This window comes from Brachyhypopomus gauderio, unplaced genomic scaffold (assembly GCF_052324685.1).
Source record: "Brachyhypopomus gauderio isolate BG-103 unplaced genomic scaffold, BGAUD_0.2 sc323, whole genome shotgun sequence".
NCBI lineage: Eukaryota > Metazoa > Chordata > Actinopteri > Gymnotiformes > Hypopomidae > Brachyhypopomus > Brachyhypopomus gauderio.
Window position 1 is genome coordinate 62,998 of NW_027507144.1, and position 15,370 is coordinate 78,367.

Genomic DNA, 15,370 nt, shown 5'->3' on the forward strand with positions numbered 1-15,370 from the left:
AAAAGCGACCTTATTGATAGATGTTGTACTTGGTGTTTTAGAAAGCCAATTAGCACCGCCATGATAATGCTAATTTCCGGGTAGCATTGGTATGGGATTTCCAATATAACATTAGCATGGAGCTAATTGTCGGCCGAGAGTGAAGTCATATCTTTGATATATTATCATTTCCTTCATTTGATTATTAATGAAACGAAATAGTATATTTTTTATTAAATTGAATTATCAATGTATCTTTACCTTATAAAGGATTAAATGTCCACCCCAAGAGGATTTGATGTCTTCAAATGTATTTTTTGTTTTAAGCATAATTGGTTGTCCTGTAGGTCAGTGGATAAGGTGTTGGGCGACAGGCCACTCAGTGCAGGATTCAAACCCCACTGTGACCTCCTGATCCTGGCTAATAGCCGGGTATGCATCGGTTGAGGGGGGGACTGGCCCGAACCAAGCCAACGCTACAGGAAAACCTTTTCTTCATTACTACTAATGGTTTACATTAGACAAACAGCCTGCTCGCTCTTTGCTGTTTTAGAAAAGCCAATTTGCACCGCCATGATAATGCTAATTTCCGATAGCATTCCTATGGGATTTCCAATATAACGTTAGCATCCAGCTAATTGTCGGGCTGAGAGTCAAGTCAAATCTTTCATATATTATCATTTCCTTCATTTGATTATTAATATAAACTAATAGTATATTTTTTATTCAATTGAATTATCAATGTATCTTTACCTTATAAAGGATTAAATGTCCGCCCCAAGAGGATTTGATCATTTTTATTATTATCAAACAGTGCTCCTTCACTACAAGTACAACTATACACACATAATAAACATATAACAACATATTTAAAACTTGTAAATCCTGTAAAGCTGCTTTGTGACAACATGTGTTGTGGAAAACCAAAATATATTTCATTGGATTTGATTTGATATTTACATTTTTTTTATTATGTACAACTATTTACTACAGGGCAGGTGGGGCGTTTGGCTCACTAGACCTGTTCAAAAAACTACTTTTTCATTAACACTAATCTTTGGAGGACAACTTTTATTTTTATGTAAGAATCAAAAGAAAACAATTCTGTAAAATACAGTACAGTAGTAATAAAAATAATTGGGGTTAGGTGGGCCATACAGCGAAAAGAGGAGGAGGCGAGAAAAGAGGGTCAGTGTTCAGTGTTCATGGTCAGCCACTGGTCAGTGTTCATCCACACCGTCCCCTCAAAAGCCCTCAATGTCTAAAATACAGTAAATAGTACAGGAAGAGGTGCCTTACACAATCACCAACTATAACAGCCTAAAATGTGGTTAGAAATGAGGGGGAGAGAGACAAGTAATTTTTTTTTACCTTATTTTCAGTAGTTTTTAGCACTTTGAGTTGCATGTATGTATGAAAGGTGCTATACAAATAAAGATTATTATTACAGTGGTACCTCGAGATACGAGCTGCTCTATATATGAGCGATCCAAGATACGAGCACCGAGACGAGCAAAATTTCTGTTCGACAACCCGAGTGCACGCTCGAGATACGAGCATGAACCACTAGGTGGCAGTACAGTACTATATGGAAAAAAAGAAATAATTAATCAGCTCAAAGACACACTCAAACGCTTTTCTTTTTCACCCTCCCCCACAACCTTAGGTTCAAAAACACAAACATACCTGTATGTGCGGAGATGACGTCATTTAGCGCGTTCTAGCAGCCAATAGCGTTTTTTAAATTTTAAACACATCCAGCAGAACAATGAACTGATGGTTCACACCATCACCCCCCCCTCACCCGTCTGCCTATAAGTGGCTGCATGTACATAACAAAGGGTGGCCTAATGGAATGCAAATATCCCCAGAACTGCCCCCCTGGTGGAGACCAGGTGGAAAAAGTGTGGAATGAAAATGCTGGGACTCCTAGTGTTTAAAACTACATTCCCAGAGATTGATGCTATAGCTTTGAAATTGGGTACCAAACGATAGGTAATAACATTTTCATTTATCTGGTATAAAACACATAGACACTATGTACATTTTCAACTATATTTAATGCAAAAACATACATATTTTTGATGCTTGGAAAGGATGACATCGTATGATACATGACCAGTGTTGGGAACGTTACTTTAACAAAAGTAATTAGTTATAGTTACTCACTACTTGTTCAAAAACGTAACTGAGTTAGTAACTGAATTACTCTATAATACAAGTAACTCGTTACCAGGGAAAGTAACTATTTGCATTACAGTAAAAAAAAGTTATATGCCAATGAATAAGGATTTTTTGAAAAAGCAGTTTTTCACAGTCAGTTGAAATGAGTATTTATTGCACATCAACAGACCAGTGCAGGATAAAATCCTTTAAAACCCCAATCTTTGTAAATAATAATAATAATAAAAAGCAAAAGTAAACAGTTACACTATATAAAGTGCATTTAAATCAAATATCAAATATATTTGTATAGCGCTTTTCACAACATATGTTGTCACAAAGCGCTTTACAGTATTTACAAAGTTAACAATACTATGGGTCCAAATCCCTTATGAGCAAGCCAAAGGCGACAGTGGCAAGGAAAAACTCCCTAGATGGTGGGGAATAGGAAGAAACCTTGGGAGGACCAAGACTCAAAAGGAACCCATCGTCCATTGGGCGGGCCCGTGTAACACACAAATTACACAAAAACAAATTATACAGACTAATACACAAGTTACAAATAAATCACACAATCAGGCTAAGTATAAGGTAACTAGAATGAAAGTTCTGGTGCTGATATTGTCAATGTAAATGTCTTATGATGAACGCCAGGTTTTCATTCCATGTCGGAGCGATGATACTGGAATTGTAGGCTCCAACTGCAGTGTTACTCCCCAAGTGAACCTCGGAGAAGAAAGATATGTGATGTGGTAAATATGTAACAGATTATTCAAAGGCCAAACTACATCTATTTACATATTTACATTGACATCTATCAAATTAAATTAAATTCTCTCAACCTGAAACAACTGGATTGTTCAGAACAGAAGTAAACTTAAGAATAAAACCTCTATTCTTAAATAAATCAAATACCCAGTCTGGTAGACATTCAGGAACTTCAAGTATTTTCTTAAATAATGTTTATATCGCCACCTTGAAAATGATAATTTTTCTTCGGCTTGCTTCTGACTCGCTATTTCTGTCTCTTCTCCGTTTTTGTCGTGTCACTGGTGTGCTTTGGCGCGCGTGTAAAAACACTGGCTCGGATTGGCTACCATAACGCTGCCTTAGCCTTGTTAAGTTAAACAGGTGTTACACCGAGGACTGTGACCTATCGAGATCTGTTACTCCTCACTAGCCTGGGCAGTGGTCCGCTCGCATTACTGTTAGTATATCAATATATAGTAACGCACCGCTTTTAATGACCAGTAACGTCAACGGCGTTGTAACGACAGGAAAAGTAATTAATTATATTATCCCGTTACTGACAAAATGACGCCGTTATCGCAACACTGTACATGACTATCTCAAAAATGTTACTCTATTGTACATATATCACAATGATCACACATTACATTGAGAAATAGGTTTGAACCAACTAAGCTTTATATCTTAATTTAAGATTGTGAACTGCTGAGATCGTGGCATCTGTAAGACATCTGCACAGCGGGAAAGTGGTCAGCGATACAAGTGAACAGGACGAACCAACAGAGAAGAGAAGAAAGGTGGAGAAATCTCCTGCCACAAGGTGTTCCAGTCATGTGTATCTCATTGGGCAGCCCAGCTCCAGCATCAGTGGCTGTCAACTTCCTACTAATCGCCAGGTGTATCGCCATTCTGGAGTATGGCAAGGATTAAAACACTTACTAGACCAAATGCAGTCAATCACTCATTGCAGTTCCTTTCTCTTCCTCTGTTGTGTTGGTCTCTTCTCTTGTTTTTGACTATTTTCCTGTATTTCTCATGGAGGATCATGAAGTGATTGACTGCATTTGGTCTAGTGTTTTAATCCTTGCCATACTCCAGAATGGCAAAACAACATCCAGTGTATCATGGGCTAGAGAACTATTGTCACTGTACAAGCCAACCCTAGAAAATTCTGAAGCTACTGGATTACTGAAGGTTTGCCTACCGCTTCAGACTCTGTGTCCCAGCGACAACAGAGGTCTACGAATGGCTGCTTTTGAACCGACCCTTCACCAGTCGGTGTCTGTGACATGGCGGGCAGAAAGCCCCGCCTTTGTCGCTCTCTGGCAGTTTGTCCTGGAGAGCAACGATGCCGTCCACCCTCTGCTATGTCACAAAAGCCTGGTGACGCAGCTCCACCGGACCGTCAGCCACGTCGACCACGCGATGATGGCCTTGAACGCCGTCGGGTCCCAGACTCTCCTGGGAATTAAAGAAAGAGAAATACAGATATTTCTGTATCCTAATCGTCAGGACATCACCCCTCCTTCCCCTCTGTCTTGCCAGCAATCAGCAGGACCAAACATCACCCTTTATTATGTTAATTAACAGAGCAAGAATGAGGCAGCAGCTCTGTGGTGCACCCAGAAAGTCTAATACTACCGCTACTAATATCCTCTGTAAATATATAGCACATGTATTTGTTTGATACTCTCATTGGCTTTATTGGGTATTTTCTGTCTAGAATAGATTCAAACAATTTTTTCCCCAATTATTTAGCAGATAGATAGATAGATAGATAATAGATAGATAGATAATAGATAGATAGATAGATAGATAGATAGATAGATAGATAGAGAGAGAGAGAGACAGAGAGAGTACTTGGTGAAGCCAATTAGCACCGCCATGATAATGCTAATTTCCGGTAGCATTGGTATGGATTTCCAATATAACATTAGCATGGAGCTAATTGTCGGCCGAGAGTGAAGTCAAATCTTTGATATATTATAATTTCTTTCATTTGATTATTAATGAAACTAATGGTATAAATAAAAAAGCGACCTTATTGATAGATGTTGTACTTGGTGTTTTAGAAAGCCAATTAGCACCGCCATGATAATGCTAATTTCCGGTAGCATTGGTATGGGATTTCCAATATAACATTAGCATGGAGCTAATTGTCGGCCGAGAGTGAAGTCATATCTTTGATATATTATCATTTCCTTCATTTGATTATTAATGAAACGAATAGTATATTTTTTATTAAATTGAATTATCAATGTATCTTTACCTTATAAAGGATTAAATGTCCACCCCAAGAGGATTTGATGTCTTCAAATGTATTTTTTGTTTTAAGCATAATTGGTTGTCCTGTAGGTCAGTGGATAAGGTGTTGGGCGACAGGCCACTCAGTGCAGGGTTCAAACCCCACTGTGACCTCCTGATCCTGGCTAATAGCCGGTATGCATCGGTTGAGGGGGGACTGGCCCGAACCAAGCCAACGCTACAGGAAAACCTTTTCTTCATTACTACTAATGCTTTACATTAGACAAACAGCCTGCTCGCTCTTTGCTGTTTTAGAAAGCCAATTTGCACCGCCATGATAATGCTAATTTCCGATAGCATTCCTATGGGATTTCCTATATAACGTTAGCATCCAGCTAATTGTCGGCTGAGAGTCAAGTCAAATCTTTCATATATTATCATTTCCTTCATTTGATTATTAATATAAACTAATAGTATATTTTTTATTCAATTGAATTATCAATGTATCTTTACCTTATAAAGGATTAAATGTCCGCCCCAAGAGGATTTGATCATTTTTTATTATTATCAAACAGTGCTCCTTCACTACAAGTACAACTATACACACATAATAAACATATAACAACATATTTAAAACTTGTAAATCCTGTAAAGCTGCTTTGTGACAACATGTGTTGTGGAAAACCAAAATATATTTCATTGGATTTGATTTGATATTTACATTTTTTTTATTATGTACAACTATTTACTACAGGGCAGGTGGGGCGTTTGGCTCACTAGACCTGTTCAAAAAACTACTTTTTCATTAACACTAATCTTTGGAGGACAACTTTTATTTTTATGTAAGAATCAAAAGAAAACAATTCTGTAAAATACAGTACAGTAGTAATAAAAATAATTGGGGTTAGGTGGGCCATACAGCGAAAAGAGGAGGCGAGAAAAGAGGGTCAGTGTTCAGTGTTCATGGTCAGCCACTGGTCAGTGTTCATCCACACCGTCCCCTCAAAAGCCCTCAATGTCTAAAATACAGTAAATAGTACAGGAAGAGGTGCCTTACACAATCACCAACTATAACAGCCTAAAATGTGGTTAGAAATGAGGGGGAGAGACAAGTAATTTTTTTTTACCTTATTTTCAGTAGTTTTTAGCACTTTGAGTTGCATGTATGTATGAAAGGTGCTATACAAATAAAGATTATTATTACAGTGGTACCTCGAGATACGAGCTGCTCTATATACGAGCGATCCAAGATACGAGCACCGAGACGAGCAAAATTTCTGTTCGACACCCGAGTGCACGCTCGAGATACGAGCATGAACCACTAGGTGGCAGTACAGTACTATATGGAAAAAAAGAAATAATTAATCAGCTCAAAGACACACTCAAACGCTTTTCTTTTTCACCCTCCCCCACAACCTTAGGTTCAAAAACACAAACATACCTGTATGTGCGGAGATGACGTCATTTAGCGCGTTCTAGCAGCCAATAGCGTTTTTTTAATTTTAAACACATCCAGCAGAACAATGAACTGATGGTTCACACCATCACCCCCCCCCTCACCCGTCTACCTATAAGTGGCTGCATGTACATAACAAAGGGTGGCCTAATGGAATGCAAATATCCCCAGAACTGCCCCCTGGTGGAGACCAGGTGGAAAAAGTGTGGAATGAAAATGCTGGGACTCCTAGTGTTAAAACTACATTCCCAGAGATTGATGCTATAGCTTTGAAATTGGTACCAAACGATAGGTAATAACATTTTCATTTATCTGGTATAAAACACATAGACACTATGTACATTTCAACTATATTTAATGCAAAAACATACATATTTTTGATGCTTGGAAAGGATGACATCGTATGATACATGACCAGTGTTGGGAACGTTACTTTAAAAAAGTAATTAGTTATAGTTACTCACTACTTGTTCAAAAACGTAACTGAGTTAGTAACTGAATTACTCTATAATACAAGTAACTCGTTACCAGGGAAAGTAACTATTTGCATTACAGTTAAAAAAAAGTTATATGCCAATGAATAAGGATTTTTTGAAAAAGCAGTTTTCACAGTCAGTTGAAATGAGTATTTATTGCACATCAACAGACCAGTGCAGGATAAAATCCTTTAAAACCCCAAATCTTTGTAAATAATAATAATAATAAAAAGCAAAAGTAAACAGTTACACTATATAAAGTGCATTTAAATCAAATATCAAATATATTTGTATAGCGCTTTTCACAACATATGTTGTCACAAAGCGCTTTACAGTATTTACAAAGTTAACAATACTATGGGTCCAAATCCCTTATGAGCAAGCCAAAGGCGACAGTGGCAAGGAAAAACTCCCTAGATGGTGGGGAATAGGAAGAAACCTTGGGAGGACCAAGACTCAAAAGGGAACCCATCGTCCATTGGGCGGCCCGTTAACACACAAATTACACAAAAACAAATTATACAGACTAATACACAAGTTACAAATAAATCACACAATCAGGCTAAGTATAAGGTAACTAGAATGAAAGTTCTGGGTGCTGATATTGTCAATGTAAATGTCTTATGATGAACGCCAGGTTTTCATTCCATGTCGGAGCGATGATACTGGAATTGTAGGCTCCAACTGCAGTGTTACTCCCCAAGTGAACCTCGGAGAAGAAAGATATGTGATGTGGTAAATATGTAACAGATTATTCAAAGGCCAAACTACATCTATTTACATATTTACATTGACATCTATCAAATTAAATTAAATTCTCTCAACCTGAAACAACTGGATTGTTCAGAACAGAAGTAAACTTAAGAATAAAACCTCTATTCTTAAATAAATCAAATACCCAGTCTGGTAAACATTCAGGAACTTCAAGTATTTTCTTAAATAATGTTTATATCGCCACCTTGAAAAATGATAATTTTTCTTCGGCTTGCTTCTGACTCGCTATTTCTGTCTCTTCTCCGTTTTTGTCGTGTCACTGGTGTGCTTTGGCGCGCGTGTAAAAACACTGGCTCGGATTGGCTACCATAACGCTGCCTTAGCCTTGTTAAGTTAAACAGGTGTTACACCGAGGACTGTGACCTATCGAGATCTGTTACTCCTCACTAGCCTGGGCAGTGGTCCGCTCGCATTACTGTTAGTATATCAATATATAGTAACGCACCGCTTTTAATGACCAGTAACGTCAACGGCGTTGTAACGACAGGAAAAGTAATTAATTATATTATCCCGTTACTGACAAAATGACGCCGTTATCGCAACACTGTACATGACTATCTCAAAAATGTTACTCTATTGTACATATATCACAATGATCACACATTACATTGAGAAATAGGTTTGAACCAACTAAGCTTTATATCTTAATTTAAGATTGTGAACTGCTGAGATCGTGGCATCTGTAAGACATCTGCACAGCGGGAAAGTGGTCAGCGATACAAGTGAACAGGACGAACCAACAGAGAAGAGAAGAAAGGTGGAGAAATCTCCTGCCACAAGGTGTTCCAGTCATGTGTATCTCATTGGGCAGCCCAGCTCCAGCATCAGTGGCTGTCAACTTCCTACTAATCGCCAGGTGTATCGCCATTCTGGAGTATGGCAAGGATTAAAACACTTACTAGACCAAATGCAGTCAATCACTCATTGCAGTTCCTTTCTCTTCCTCTGTTGTGTTGTCTCTTCTCTTGTTTTTGACTATTTTCCTGTATTTCTCATGGAGGATCATGAAGTGATTGACTGCATTTGGTCTAGTGTTTTAATCCTTGCCATACTCCAGAATGGCAAAACAACATCCAGTGTATCATGGGCTAGAGAACTATTGTCACTGTACAAGCCAACCTAGAAAATCCTGAAGCTACTGGATTACTGAAGGTTTGCCTACCGCTTCAGACTCTGTGTCCCAGCGACAACAGAGGTCTACGAATGGCTGCTTTTGAACCGTCCCTTCACCAGTCGGTGTCTGTGACATGGCGGGCAGAAAGCCCCGCCTTTGTCGCTCTCTGGCAGTTTGTCCTGGAGAGCAACGATGCCGTCCACCCTCTGCTATGTCACAAAAGCCTGGTGACGCAGCTCCACCGGACCGTCAGCCACGTCGACCACGCGATGATGGCCTTGAACGCCGTCGGGTCCCAGACTCTCCTGGGAATTAAAGAAAGAGAAATACAGATATTTCTGTATCCTAATCGTCAGGACATCACCCCTCCTTCCCCTCTGTCTTGCCAGCAATCAGCAGGACCAAACATCACCCTTTATTATGTTAATTAACAGAGCAAGAATGAGGCAGCAGCTCTGTGGTGCACCCAGAAAGTCTAATACTACCGCTACTAATATCCTCTGTAAATATATAGCACATGTATTTGTTTGATACTCTCATTGGCTTTATTGGGTATTTTCTGTCTAGAATAGATTCAAACAATTTTTTCCCCAATTATTTAGCAGATAGATAGATAGATAGATAGATAGATAGATAGATAAATAGATAGATAGATAGATAGATAGATAGATAGATAGAGAGAGAGAGACAGAGAGAGTACTTGGTGAAGCCAATTAGCACCGCCATGATAATGCTAATTTCCGGTAGCATTGGTATGGGATTTCCAATATAACATTAGCATGGAGCTAATTGTCGGCCGAGAGTGAAGTCAAATCTTTGATATATTATAATTTCTTTCATTTGATTATTAATGAAACTAATGGTATAAATAAAAAAGCGACCTTATTGATAGATGTTGTACTTGGTGTTTTAGAAAGCCAATTAGCACCGCCATGATAATGCTAATTTCCGGTAGCATTGGTATGGGATTTCCAATATAACATTAGCATGGAGCTAATTGTCGGCCGAGAGTGAAGTCATATCTTTGATATATTATCATTTCCTTCATTTGATTATTAATGAAACGAATAGTATATTTTTTATTAAATTGAATTATCAATGTATCTTTACCTTATAAAGGATTAAATGTCCACCCCAAGAGGATTTGATGTCTTCAAATGTATTTTTTGTTTTAAGCATAATTGGTTGTCCTGTAGGTCAGTGGATAAGGTGTTGGGCGACAGGCCACTCAGTGCAGGGTTCAAACCCCACTGTGACCTCCTGATCCTGGCTAATAGCCGGTATGCATCGGTTGAGGGGGGACTGGCCCGAACCAAGCCAACGCTACAGGAAAACCTTTTCTTCATTACTACTAATGCTTTACATTAGACAAACAGCCTGCTCGCTCTTTGCTGTTTTAGAAAGCCAATTTGCACCGCCATGATAATGCTAATTTCCGATAGCATTCCTATGGGATTTCCTATATAACGTTAGCATCCAGCTAATTGTCGGCTGAGAGTCAAGTCAAATCTTTCATATATTATCATTTCCTTCATTTGATTATTAATATAAACTAATAGTATATTTTTTATTCAATTGAATTATCAATGTATCTTTACCTTATAAAGGATTAAATGTCCGCCCCAAGAGGATTTGATCATTTTTTATTATTATCAAACAGTGCTCCTTCACTACAAGTACAACTATACACACATAATAAACATATAACAACATATTTAAAACTTGTAAATCCTGTAAAGCTGCTTTGTGACAACATGTGTTGTGGAAAACCAAAATATATTTCATTGGATTTGATTTGATATTTACATTTTTTTTATTATGTACAACTATTTACTACAGGGCAGGTGGGGCGTTTGGCTCACTAGACCTGTTCAAAAAACTACTTTTTCATTAACACTAATCTTTGGAGGACAACTTTTATTTTTATGTAAGAATCAAAAGAAAACAATTCTGTAAAATACAGTACAGTAGTAATAAAAATAATTGGGGTTAGGTGGGCCATACAGCGAAAAGAGGAGGCGAGAAAAGAGGGTCAGTGTTCAGTGTTCATGGTCAGCCACTGGTCAGTGTTCATCCACACCGTCCCCTCAAAAGCCCTCAATGTCTAAAATACAGTAAATAGTACAGGAAGAGGTGCCTTACACAATCACCAACTATAACAGCCTAAAATGTGGTTAGAAATGAGGGGGAGAGACAAGTAATTTTTTTTTACCTTATTTTCAGTAGTTTTTAGCACTTTGAGTTGCATGTATGTATGAAAGGTGCTATACAAATAAAGATTATTATTACAGTGGTACCTCGAGATACGAGCTGCTCTATATACGAGCGATCCAAGATACGAGCACCGAGACGAGCAAAATTTCTGTTCGACACCCGAGTGCACGCTCGAGATACGAGCATGAACCACTAGGTGGCAGTACAGTACTATATGGAAAAAAAGAAATAATTAATCAGCTCAAAGACACACTCAAACGCTTTTCTTTTTCACCCTCCCCCACAACCTTAGGTTCAAAAACACAAACATACCTGTATGTGCGGAGATGACGTCATTTAGCGCGTTCTAGCAGCCAATAGCGTTTTTTTAATTTTAAACACATCCAGCAGAACAATGAACTGATGGTTCACACCATCACCCCCCCCTCACCCGTCTACCTATAAGTGGCTGCATGTACATAACAAAGGGTGGCCTAATGGAATGCAAATATCCCCAGAACTGCCCCCTGGTGGAGACCAGGTGGAAAAAGTGTGGAATGAAAATGCTGGGACTCCTAGTGTTAAAACTACATTCCCAGAGATTGATGCTATAGCTTTGAAATTGGTACCAAACGATAGGTAATAACATTTTCATTTATCTGGTATAAAACACATAGACACTATGTACATTTCAACTATATTTAATGCAAAAACATACATATTTTTGATGCTTGGAAAGGATGACATCGTATGATACATGACCAGTGTTGGGAACGTTACTTTAAAAAAGTAATTAGTTATAGTTACTCACTACTTGTTCAAAAACGTAACTGAGTTAGTAACTGAATTACTCTATAATACAAGTAACTCGTTACCAGGGAAAGTAACTATTTGCATTACAGTTAAAAAAAAGTTATATGCCAATGAATAAGGATTTTTTGAAAAAGCAGTTTTCACAGTCAGTTGAAATGAGTATTTATTGCACATCAACAGACCAGTGCAGGATAAAATCCTTTAAAACCCCAAATCTTTGTAAATAATAATAATAATAAAAAGCAAAAGTAAACAGTTACACTATATAAAGTGCATTTAAATCAAATATCAAATATATTTGTATAGCGCTTTTCACAACATATGTTGTCACAAAGCGCTTTACAGTATTTACAAAGTTAACAATACTATGGGTCCAAATCCCTTATGAGCAAGCCAAAGGCGACAGTGGCAAGGAAAAACTCCCTAGATGGTGGGGAATAGGAAGAAACCTTGGGAGGACCAAGACTCAAAAGGGAACCCATCGTCCATTGGGCGGCCCGTTAACACACAAATTACACAAAAACAAATTATACAGACTAATACACAAGTTACAAATAAATCACACAATCAGGCTAAGTATAAGGTAACTAGAATGAAAGTTCTGGGTGCTGATATTGTCAATGTAAATGTCTTATGATGAACGCCAGGTTTTCATTCCATGTCGGAGCGATGATACTGGAATTGTAGGCTCCAACTGCAGTGTTACTCCCCAAGTGAACCTCGGAGAAGAAAGATATGTGATGTGGTAAATATGTAACAGATTATTCAAAGGCCAAACTACATCTATTTACATATTTACATTGACATCTATCAAATTAAATTAAATTCTCTCAACCTGAAACAACTGGATTGTTCAGAACAGAAGTAAACTTAAGAATAAAACCTCTATTCTTAAATAAATCAAATACCCAGTCTGGTAAACATTCAGGAACTTCAAGTATTTTCTTAAATAATGTTTATATCGCCACCTTGAAAAATGATAATTTTTCTTCGGCTTGCTTCTGACTCGCTATTTCTGTCTCTTCTCCGTTTTTGTCGTGTCACTGGTGTGCTTTGGCGCGCGTGTAAAAACACTGGCTCGGATTGGCTACCATAACGCTGCCTTAGCCTTGTTAAGTTAAACAGGTGTTACACCGAGGACTGTGACCTATCGAGATCTGTTACTCCTCACTAGCCTGGGCAGTGGTCCGCTCGCATTACTGTTAGTATATCAATATATAGTAACGCACCGCTTTTAATGACCAGTAACGTCAACGGCGTTGTAACGACAGGAAAAGTAATTAATTATATTATCCCGTTACTGACAAAATGACGCCGTTATCGCAACACTGTACATGACTATCTCAAAAATGTTACTCTATTGTACATATATCACAATGATCACACATTACATTGAGAAATAGGTTTGAACCAACTAAGCTTTATATCTTAATTTAAGATTGTGAACTGCTGAGATCGTGGCATCTGTAAGACATCTGCACAGCGGGAAAGTGGTCAGCGATACAAGTGAACAGGACGAACCAACAGAGAAGAGAAGAAAGGTGGAGAAATCTCCTGCCACAAGGTGTTCCAGTCATGTGTATCTCATTGGGCAGCCCAGCTCCAGCATCAGTGGCTGTCAACTTCCTACTAATCGCCAGGTGTATCGCCATTCTGGAGTATGGCAAGGATTAAAACACTTACTAGACCAAATGCAGTCAATCACTCATTGCAGTTCCTTTCTCTTCCTCTGTTGTGTTGTCTCTTCTCTTGTTTTTGACTATTTTCCTGTATTTCTCATGGAGGATCATGAAGTGATTGACTGCATTTGGTCTAGTGTTTTAATCCTTGCCATACTCCAGAATGGCAAAACAACATCCAGTGTATCATGGGCTAGAGAACTATTGTCACTGTACAAGCCAACCTAGAAAATCCTGAAGCTACTGGATTACTGAAGGTTTGCCTACCGCTTCAGACTCTGTGTCCCAGCGACAACAGAGGTCTACGAATGGCTGCTTTTGAACCGTCCCTTCACCAGTCGGTGTCTGTGACATGGCGGGCAGAAAGCCCCGCCTTTGTCGCTCTCTGGCAGTTTGTCCCGGAGAGCAACGATGCCGTCCACCCTCTGCTATGTCACAAAAGCCTGGTGACGCAGCTCCACCGGACCGTCAGCCACGTCGACCACGCGATGATGGCCTTGAACGCCGTCGGGTCCCAGACTCTCCTGGGAATTAAAGAAAGAGAAATACAGATATTTCTGTATCCTAATCGTCAGGACATCACCCCTCCTTCCCCTCTGTCTTGCCAGCAATCAGCAGGACCAAACATCACCCTTTATTATGTTAATTAACAGAGCAAGAATGAGGCAGCAGCTCTGTGGTGCACCCAGAAAGTCTAATACTACCGCTACTAATATCCTCTGTAAATATATAGCACATGTATTTGTTTGATACTCTCATTGGCTTTATTGGGTATTTTCTGTCTAGAATAGATTCAAACAATTTTTTCCCCAATTATTTAGCAGATAGATAGATAGATAGATAGATAGATAGATAGATAGATAGATAAATAGATAGATAGATAGATAGATAGATAGATAGATAGAGAGAGAGAGAGACAGAGAGAGTACTTGGTGAAGCCAATTAGCACCGCCATGATAATGCTAATTTCCGGTACCATTCGTATGGGATTTCCAATATAACATTAGCATGGAGCTAATTGTCGGCCGAGAGTGAAGTCAAATCTTTGATATATTATAATTTCTTTCATTTGATTATTAATGAAACTAATGGTATAAATAAAAAAGCGACCTTATTGACAGATGTTGTACTTGGTGTTTTAGAAAGCCAATTAGCACCGCCATGATAATGCTAATTTCCGGTAGCATTGGTATGGGATTTCCAATATAACATTAGCATGGAGCTAATTGTCGGCCGAGAGTGAAGTCATATCTTTGATATATTATCATTTCCTTCATTTGATTATTAATGAAACGAATAGTATATTTTTTATTAAATTGAATTATCAATGTATCTTTACCTTATAAAGGATTAAATGTCCACCCCAAGAGGATTTGATGTCTTCAAATGTATTTTTTGTTTTAAGCATAATTGGTTGTCCTGTAGGTCAGTGGATAAGGTGTTGGGCGACAGGCCACTCAGTGCAGGGTTCAAACCCCACTGTGACCTCCTGATCCTGGCTAATAGCCGGTATGCATCGGTTGAGGGGGGACTGGCCCGAACCAAGCCAACGCTACAGGAAAACCTTTTCTTCATTACTACTAATGCTTTACATTAGACAAACAGCCTGCTCGCTCTTTGCTGTTTTAGAAAGCCAATTAGCACCGCCATGATAATGCTAATTTCCGATAGCATTCCTATGGGATTTCCAATATAACGTTAGCATCCAGCTAATTGTCGGCTGAGAGTC

At 38.6% G+C, this 15,370-nt stretch overlaps 2 long non-coding RNA genes across 2 annotated transcripts; both read right to left on the minus strand.

Moving 5' to 3' along the window:
* Positions 1-7,204: 7,204 nt before the first annotated feature.
* On the minus strand, positions 7,205-10,188 carry LOC143504714 (uncharacterized). Its single transcript, XR_013127639.1, has 2 exons — positions 10,067-10,188; positions 7,205-9,261 (listed from the first exon to the last, which is right to left on the minus strand). It is a non-coding gene; the product is annotated as an uncharacterized LOC143504714 (long non-coding RNA).
* A 1,920-nt stretch (positions 10,189-12,108) lies between these two features.
* LOC143504711 (uncharacterized) lies at positions 12,109-15,110 on the minus strand. Its single transcript, XR_013127636.1, has 2 exons — positions 14,981-15,110; positions 12,109-14,165 (listed from the first exon to the last, which is right to left on the minus strand). It is a non-coding gene; the product is annotated as an uncharacterized LOC143504711 (long non-coding RNA).
* Positions 15,111-15,370: the final 260 nt, after the last annotated feature.